Raw genomic sequence first — 8,060 nt, forward strand, 5'->3', positions numbered from 1 at the left:
AGAACTCGGAGCGCCCTCTCCGAACTTCTGGGTCCAGACATGGCTGAGCCTCCGGAGGTCCCAGAATTATCGTACATAATCACACAAAGACCCCAAGAAGCTTTTGACAAATCTCTACAGCATAGCTAGATCCCATGGGGGGCACCAACTCATGAAAGCTCGGCTGGAGTGGCAGAGAGAATTAGGAATCACGCTGGACGACGCGACGTGGCGCTACTGCTGTGACAACACGAACCGTATTTCCCTAAATGGGAAACATCGGCTCATACATTTTAAATTCCTCCAAAGGGTGTATTACACCCCAGCGCGGCTCCACCGATATGGGCTGCGACCGGAGGCTCACTGCGAACGCTGCCGGGCGGCGGACGCCGAACTTCCTGCACCTGTCGTGGGAGTGCCCAGGTATACAGAAGTTCTGGCGTGAAATATTTGCCGAGATGAGCAAAATACTGGATGTAGACTTGGACATCAATCCGGGAATAGCACTCATAGGCAACTCAAGGGGGCTCCCGGGGGCGATACGCAGACTCACAGATATGGGGATGCTAATGGCCAGGAGAGTAGTGGCCCAGTGTTGGATGTGAGGCCCCCTGCCGACTTAGGCCAGATGGGCTCGGGACATGCTGTACTGTAGCACTGTAGCACGCAGATGGAGACGTACAGTGAACTGTTACCTCCAAAAAGCCGCCCGAAAAACTTCTGGGCCCTATACAAAACCTACTTGCAGGGACAGCAATCTGAAGATGCGAGTTCCACAGACAGCGTTCCACACGGGTTGGTGGTAGACCCCATGTACGAAGTGGCCCAGTACCCTAGCGCAAGCGAGGTGTGACGGGAGCGAGTCTGAGTGCGCCAGCAGGGGTGGGGACAAGGAGGGTAGAGGGGGAGGATGGAGTGAGAGATACACCAGCGGGGGTTCATTAGGGGGACCACATACCACACGTAGGCGCCTCTGGATACTGCACTAACGAATAGAAGAGGGGCCAGATCTCCATCAGGACCCTTCTACCAACGGCCTTACAGATCCTATCAGATATGGGGTCGGGAGCGGGTCGGGCTATTGCAGGAGCGGGTAACGTGAAACGGAGCGGGGAACTTTTATGAGGCTATAGGTAAGGGTAGGGGGGTGGGCAGTTCAATAAGGGAGTTACAAGGTTGTTTTAGGGGGAGAAAAAGTTAAAAATGCACATGAACATTGGATGTTGCCGGCACTTAAGAACTATACTAGATAATGAGAACACAAGATCCACGTCACGCCGCCGGACCCCCGGGTTGTCGCCCACCAGGCTGTGTACTGTATGAAGTGGAGTTGACTGTAATACCTGTGACACGGCCGGCCCAGGGGGGTTGTAGGCCAGAAGCTGTGTAAATTGAAACTACCTTCTCTGTGCAATAAAAAAAAATGCATAACAAATATATATATTACATTACTGCATTATGCTATTGATTCTCTCTCCCAAGCTCAGACCAATGCAAAAAGAAAAAAATCCAAAATACTGGTCTGTATGATATGGGTGCATGCCTTGCTTTAAAACTTTTTTTTTTAAAGATGGATATACACAGCGATAAAGGGCAGTTACACTGATAGGAATTAGAGCAAAATTAAAGTCCTGAAGAAAGCTGACCAACCCATATGGTCCATTGTAACGGCTGAAACAAGTCGACCTCAGATGTAAAGGGTCACTACCCCCTATGACATTGCACAGTTTTTAACCATGCCAATGGACCAACCATTAAAAGAATAGTGGGATCTGCCAGGCTATTTTAATTTCTTCTCACAAACAAACCCCTATAGTCAAGGAACTCCACTTACAAACGTGTTGGGCCCATCTCCCCACACTAGGTGAGCGGGATGAGGGCCCGATGATGAAGCAAGCAATAGGTGGTACCTGTGGGTGAGGACCTTAAAATATATCTGTGGCGGCGTGGAAGGAATGGGCCGGAAACTGGGTCTTGGTAGGTAGGGTTTTATTTTCTTTAATACACGCTTGTTTCTGCTAGTTATTCTTTCGGTTGCAAACTTGACAGGATCCGTGTTGGCGGTGTGGTCCCAGGTCTCCAGTGTCCTGGCTTGGCTTCTCTTAGTCTTCTTCGTCAGTCTCGGGATAGGCGTGGCACTCCCCAAAAGAACAAGACAGAGAAGTGGCTGTCATTATGTATACTCTCGAATACCAATTTTAAGGAGGGCCGGAGGTGAGGGAACACCTAAGTCACTTGTCCCTTATAGTGAAAGATACCAGCGTCAGGATTGTTATTCAAGTGTGGTGTCGGGTAACGGAGAGGAAAAAGGAGTGAGGGAAAGGGGGAGGGGTTCGTGAGTGCTTCGGGGAACGACGGACTTCGTATGGAGGTTCACGGGCGACCACGCCTCCCCACCCAGCCTGAGATACGATCACGTACCTGCAGAAGCCACGCTCCCCCATGGGCGTGGCTCGGGTATGAATGGGTCCATTGGCCTCCAGGCAATACCGCCGTAGTCAGCAACTCTTCTTCTGTTAGCTTCTCCTCCCTGTCTTCGGTCCGGTTCTCGCTGTCCCTCGATTCCGCCGTGGCTCCTCTGCTCTCTTCTCTCGCGTCGGTGACGTCACACGCCTCCTTGTAGACTTCCTGTATTTTATCCAATGTGGTTCTGATGAAGGCGCGAGGGGGCAGAGTCTTGTCACAATAGAACGCCCAGGTAAAGGTGCCTTGTTCTTTTTCTTCCGTTTTCCAGTCCTGTGACCATCCTCCTGTTGGGGATCAAAAGAGGTGATGTCGGTGGTGGAACAGACCACCAGTCCTTACTGTCGTGATGTGACTCGGGATTCCAGACTGCCCAGTCACAGTATCCCACAAGGGCACAGTGATTTTCACTGATTTATTTGGGTGACCAATTCTACACCCGAGTGAAATAGCAGCAACCAACAGTCTGTCTTGTGGATTGTAATAAGATCCAACAAAATAAGGTAACCCTCCCCAAGTATGTTTGTATATAGTGTGTGCACTAGTATTATATTTAGACACACTTTATCAATAAAGCTCTGCTGCTTGAAAGCAGGAGAAAAGCTGGACACTATGGATAGTCTATGACTATTGAAAAATCAATTATATAAAGCAATGGGGTGGCCCAGTCTAGTGCAGAACCTGGGGATTAATACTACAAGCGAAACAGTAGTTCTGCCACTCTTACAAGTCAAAAATTATTTATAAGCAATTCTGTCTCTCCAAATGGATGAGAACAATCAACAAATGAGCAGGCACGATGTACCGTAATCCAAACCAAAAACGCAAAACTCTTCTATTATTTCCACGATATATTTGTTTTATCAGTAAGTATAAACCTATTTTAGTACATATATTTACATACACACAGAACAGTTCTTTGGAACTAACATTTAGGACTTCAAAGTGCACAAACATTAAAATATTTACATGTCACAACACATTCCACAAGATACATGGACATATACTACATAGAAAAATTATATCTCAACACAGTTCGAAGTTTTGAAAGAAGAAAAAATAAATATCAGCCCAGTGAGTGATTAAACATTAGTTTGCTATCCTGGGCGATCATCAAGACTTGAGAATAAAAAGTCGACGTTTCAACCCCTGAGCAAAATGCGATATTATAACTGTCATGGTGGGGTCTTCCTCGGGACTAACTGGAGGTTCTGTGTGCAGCCTGTTTGGAAAAACATTTTGGGGGTGCGTACTTTAATATTATGCGTGGTTTGGATAAATAATCTGAAGTGGAGAGACCAAATGTCCCTGCTCACCTTCATGGAACTCCTATTCGTGGCACTGTGGTCCTAATCACGTGCGGTCAGTGATCTGGTAACTTCAAGGATTAATCATGTAAGTCATTCCTGCATGGTAACAAAAGCGATGGCTACAGCCTATCTATGTTAACTCCTGTGCACTGAGATGTATAAATTATACTTGTGAAACACTAACTTCCGGCGTCAGGCGCACGGGCCTCCAAGTGGGTTTCTTTATAAATTAGAAGGGGAAATCCGAGGGGCCTGCCGCCTCTTCTCATTGCCCTTCTATTGACTCCAAAAGGCTTAATATTCACCTATTTGTAACTGCAAAGAAAAATAAATGGGAGATTAAACTTTGATGGGCAATCACACCTGGGAAAAGATTCTTCCTATCCTCCAGAGCGACGGACAGCCCTCATCGTCTGTATCATGTTTGTTAAGACAGAACATCTGTCCTACGTTCAGTTTAAATACCAAGTGTGCTCGTGGCTCAGAGCACGTATTAGACGTTGCTGCCACCTGGTGGGGATCAGCTATAAAGATAGGTATTTAAAGTATTTAACCCGTTCCGTGCTGCCGTCGGCCCCTAGTGCTGCCGTCGGCCAACGGCCGACGCAGCCCCGCCCACCCTTTAGAACGCCCGCACTGCGGCTGAAAAACCGCCACGGTTAAGGGGCTACAGGTAAACAGACTCGAGCAGAAAGAACAATAGTTACTTACCTGTAATCTGTGGTTCTCCAGTATTGGTGTCTTTCATAGATTCACATGCCTGAATAATTCCCCGTCGTCGGAGTGGGAGTCCCACGGTACATAAAAAAGCAATAATATACTATAATACCATAGAAAACACCTGGTAATAACCAACCAGGAAGTAAAGTAGCCCAAGCTACAGGAGAAAAAACTTCCACACTCATGACTGTCCTATTCATTTTGTACAGTCCAAACTGCAGCCAATCAGGCGACAGCACCCACCAGAAAGTTCTCCCTAGAGGCTCAGGCTCTCAGATTTTCTCGCACAGGAGTGATGGTAAACCGATATAGCCTATGAGCCTCTGAGTCGAGGTGGGCGGGTTGCATGTGAATCTATGAAAGACACCAATACTGGAGAACTACAGATTACAGGAAAGTAACTATTGTTCTTCTCCTTTATTGGGGTGTCTTCCATAGATTCACATGCCTGAATCAGAGTAGATAGCAGTATACACCTATGCTTGGAAGACGCTATTCGTAGCATCAGTGTGTACATATGAAAAACACATAATCATGTAATAAATGCCTCATTTCTAAGCATGAAAATTTGCAGTTACATGAGAAACGTACATAATAACCAGCATGAATAGGCGTCTGAAAAGCAGTAAGAGGAGGAGGGAAACAGAGGCTCACCTTATCTGAAAAGATTACGCAGAACTGCTTGACCCACTGAAGCATCAGTCTCGCTGGCTGCATCCAAACAATAGTGCTTGGTGAAAGTATGCCTGCTGGCCCAGGTCGCTGCTCTGCAGATGTGCTGAAGAGGCATCCCAGCTAAAAGAGCAGTCGAGGAAGACATGGCTCTCGTAGAATGAGCCCTTGGAGCTGCCTGCAAAGGTCTTCCTGCTTGTATATGGCAAAAGTCAATAGCTGCAGAGATCCATCTTGCTATTGTTTGTTTAGGCACTGGATGACCGTGACAAATTTTTCCGTAGGCGACAAACAATTGGTCAGATTTGCGTATTGTAGAGGTCCTTTGTTAATAGAACTTTACACACCTCTTGATGTCTAATGTATGCAATGCCCTTTCCGCAGGGGATTGTGGTTTAGGAAAAAATATCCTTAAGATGACTGGCTCGTTCAGGGGAAAATCCGAAGGCACCTTAGGCATGAATTTTGGGTTTGTGCGGAGCACTACTGATTGGACGTGAACTGTAAGAAATGTGGATGGGCCGTGAAAGCCTGGACATCACTGACTCTTCTAGATGAAGTCAAAGCCAACAAAAGCGATACTTTCCATGTAAGAAATTTTAACTCCACTCTGTGAATTGGTTCAAAAGGGTGGCGCATGAGTTGTGCTAACACTACATTGAGACGCCACGATGGCGGTGGATGACGTACCTGAGGAAACATTCTGAAAAGTCCTTTAAAGAATTGCTGTATAATGCTTAAAGAGTAAAGTGAAGTGGACCCATCCTGACGATACCTTGAAATGGCTGCTAGGAAAACTTTCAGAGTTGCGGGAGATAATCCCGATTTTACCAGATGTAAGAAAAAAGGCAATATCTGATCTAGCCTTGCCTGAAAAGGATGGATCCCAGCCGATTGACACCAGATACAGAATCTCGTCCATTTAAGACTCTGTATGTCTTTATCGTAGCAGGTGCTCTTGCTTTGGCTAGTACCTCCTTGCAATCTGTAGGGATATTCAGATGGGCGAATCCGGATGGTAAATCTGACCATCCTGGATGGAGAGGAGATCCGGTATTGGGCGAAACTGGATTGGTTCGTACTTCAATAGGAAAAGGAGCTCGGTGAACCAGTATTGGCGAGGCCATCTGGGGGCAATAAGGATCAGGCGACACGGTTCTTTCTTCATCTTCCGGAGAACTCTGGGAACCAAAGGTATCGGAAGAAAGACGTAAGCATATATTTGAGACAAGTTGATTGAAAACGCATTTCCCTGAGAGTCTTTGTGGGAATGCCAGCTTGCAAAGAACAGGCATTTCCTGTTCTTCTTGGTCTCAAACAGGTCTAGATCTGGATGACCCCACTGTTGAAAAATCCGATCCACCGTTGGTTGATAAAGTTCCCATTCATGGGTGGACACCGTTGTCCTGCTGAGAGTGTCCGCAAGAACGTTTGCCGTTCCCGGTACATGGACCGCAAGAAGATTGATTTTGTGTTGTATTGCCCATGCCCATATATATTGGGCTTCCTGAGACAGAAGAGCCGATCTTGTTCCTCCCTGTTTGTTCAAATAGTGCATGCTTGTAGTATTGTCTGTGCGAACCAATACTGTGGCCCCTTGAATGATTGCGCGAAAGGACTTGAAGGCTACGAAGATGGCTCTTAGCTTCAACAGATTGATGTGCCAGACCTTCTGTTGAGGACTCCATCTCCCGCTGACCGTCAGCCCTTGAAGATGTGCTCCCCAACCTTCGAGGGATGTGTCCGTGGTGATTGTGAAGTTTGGTGCGCCTTGGATGAACGCGCAACCCTATTGTAAATTTCTCCTTTGAATCCACCAGAGAAGAGCACCTCGGATGCGAGGGGTGATCCGGATGAGGTCCTCGAATGAGCCGGAGACCTGCAGCCATTGCAGGTTGAGTTCTTCTTGAACAGGCCTCATCCTGAGACGGCAATTCGGTATCAAAGGAATGCAAGAAGAAACCATCCCCAGGAAAGATTTGAACTGTCGGACTGAAACTGACTTTCTTGAGAGTAAAATCCGAGCCATGTCCTGTATTCTTTCTTGCCTCTCGTCCGATACGAAAGCTCGGACCAGCTGTGTGTCCAAAGTTGCTCCCAAGAAAGCTTGTCTTTAGGACAGTTCTAGCTGTGACTTGCTGAAATTGATGGAGAGACCCAGTGACTGGAAGAGAGACAAACACCGTTGGATATGGTTGTCTGTGTAAGAACTCGCCTTGATAAGGCAGTCGTCTAAGTAGGGAAATATTTGCATTCCCTCCAGCCGGAGGTGTGCTGCTACCGGAGCCAGGGCCTTTGTAAACACCCTGGGTGCCGACTGCAGCCCAAAGGGGAGGACCTTGAACTGAAAACCCCTGCCAGCCACCCTGAATCGCAGGAACTTCCTGTGACGAGGTAAAATGGGGTTGTGGAAATACGCATCTTGGAGGTCCAAGGTGGCCATGTATTCTCCCGCCGACAGAAGATGCAGTATTTCTTGAAATGATCGCATCCGGAACGTAAGCTTTCTCAAGTACTTGTTGAGGGCACGGAGATCCAGAATTGGACGCCATTCCCCAGACTTTTTCTTTATTAGAAAGAATCTGGAGTAGAATCCTGCCTGATTAACCTTTTCGATTGCTCCTTTTTTTTAACATCAAATTGATCTGGGAAAACAACTTTTTGAGATGAGCTGGAGGTGGGCCCCCTGGAGGGACGTTTGGAGGAAACTTTTCGAATTTGAGGGCATGGCCCTTGGCTACAATGTCCAAGACCCACCTGTCTGACGTTATTGAGGACCATTTTGAGTAGAATTTTGAGATCTTTCCTCCAATTTTTATGTGAGACTGCGGCAGTAGCGGTGGCAGGTGATGACACTCATTGTCTTTTATCCTTTCCGCGGTAGGCAGGCTTTCTTTTGTTTTGGGAATAATTAGT

General features: G+C 47.1%; 1 pseudogene; it reads right to left on the reverse strand.

Moving 5' to 3' along the window:
• Positions 1-6,457: 6,457 nt before the first annotated feature.
• On the reverse strand, positions 6,458-7,696 carry LOC147688698 (uncharacterized; annotated as a pseudogene).
• Positions 7,697-8,060: the final 364 nt, after the last annotated feature.

This window comes from Lissotriton vulgaris, chromosome 10 (assembly GCF_964263255.1).
Source record: "Lissotriton vulgaris chromosome 10, aLisVul1.2, whole genome shotgun sequence".
In the NCBI taxonomy this organism is placed as follows: Eukaryota; Metazoa; Chordata; class Amphibia; order Caudata; family Salamandridae; genus Lissotriton; species Lissotriton vulgaris.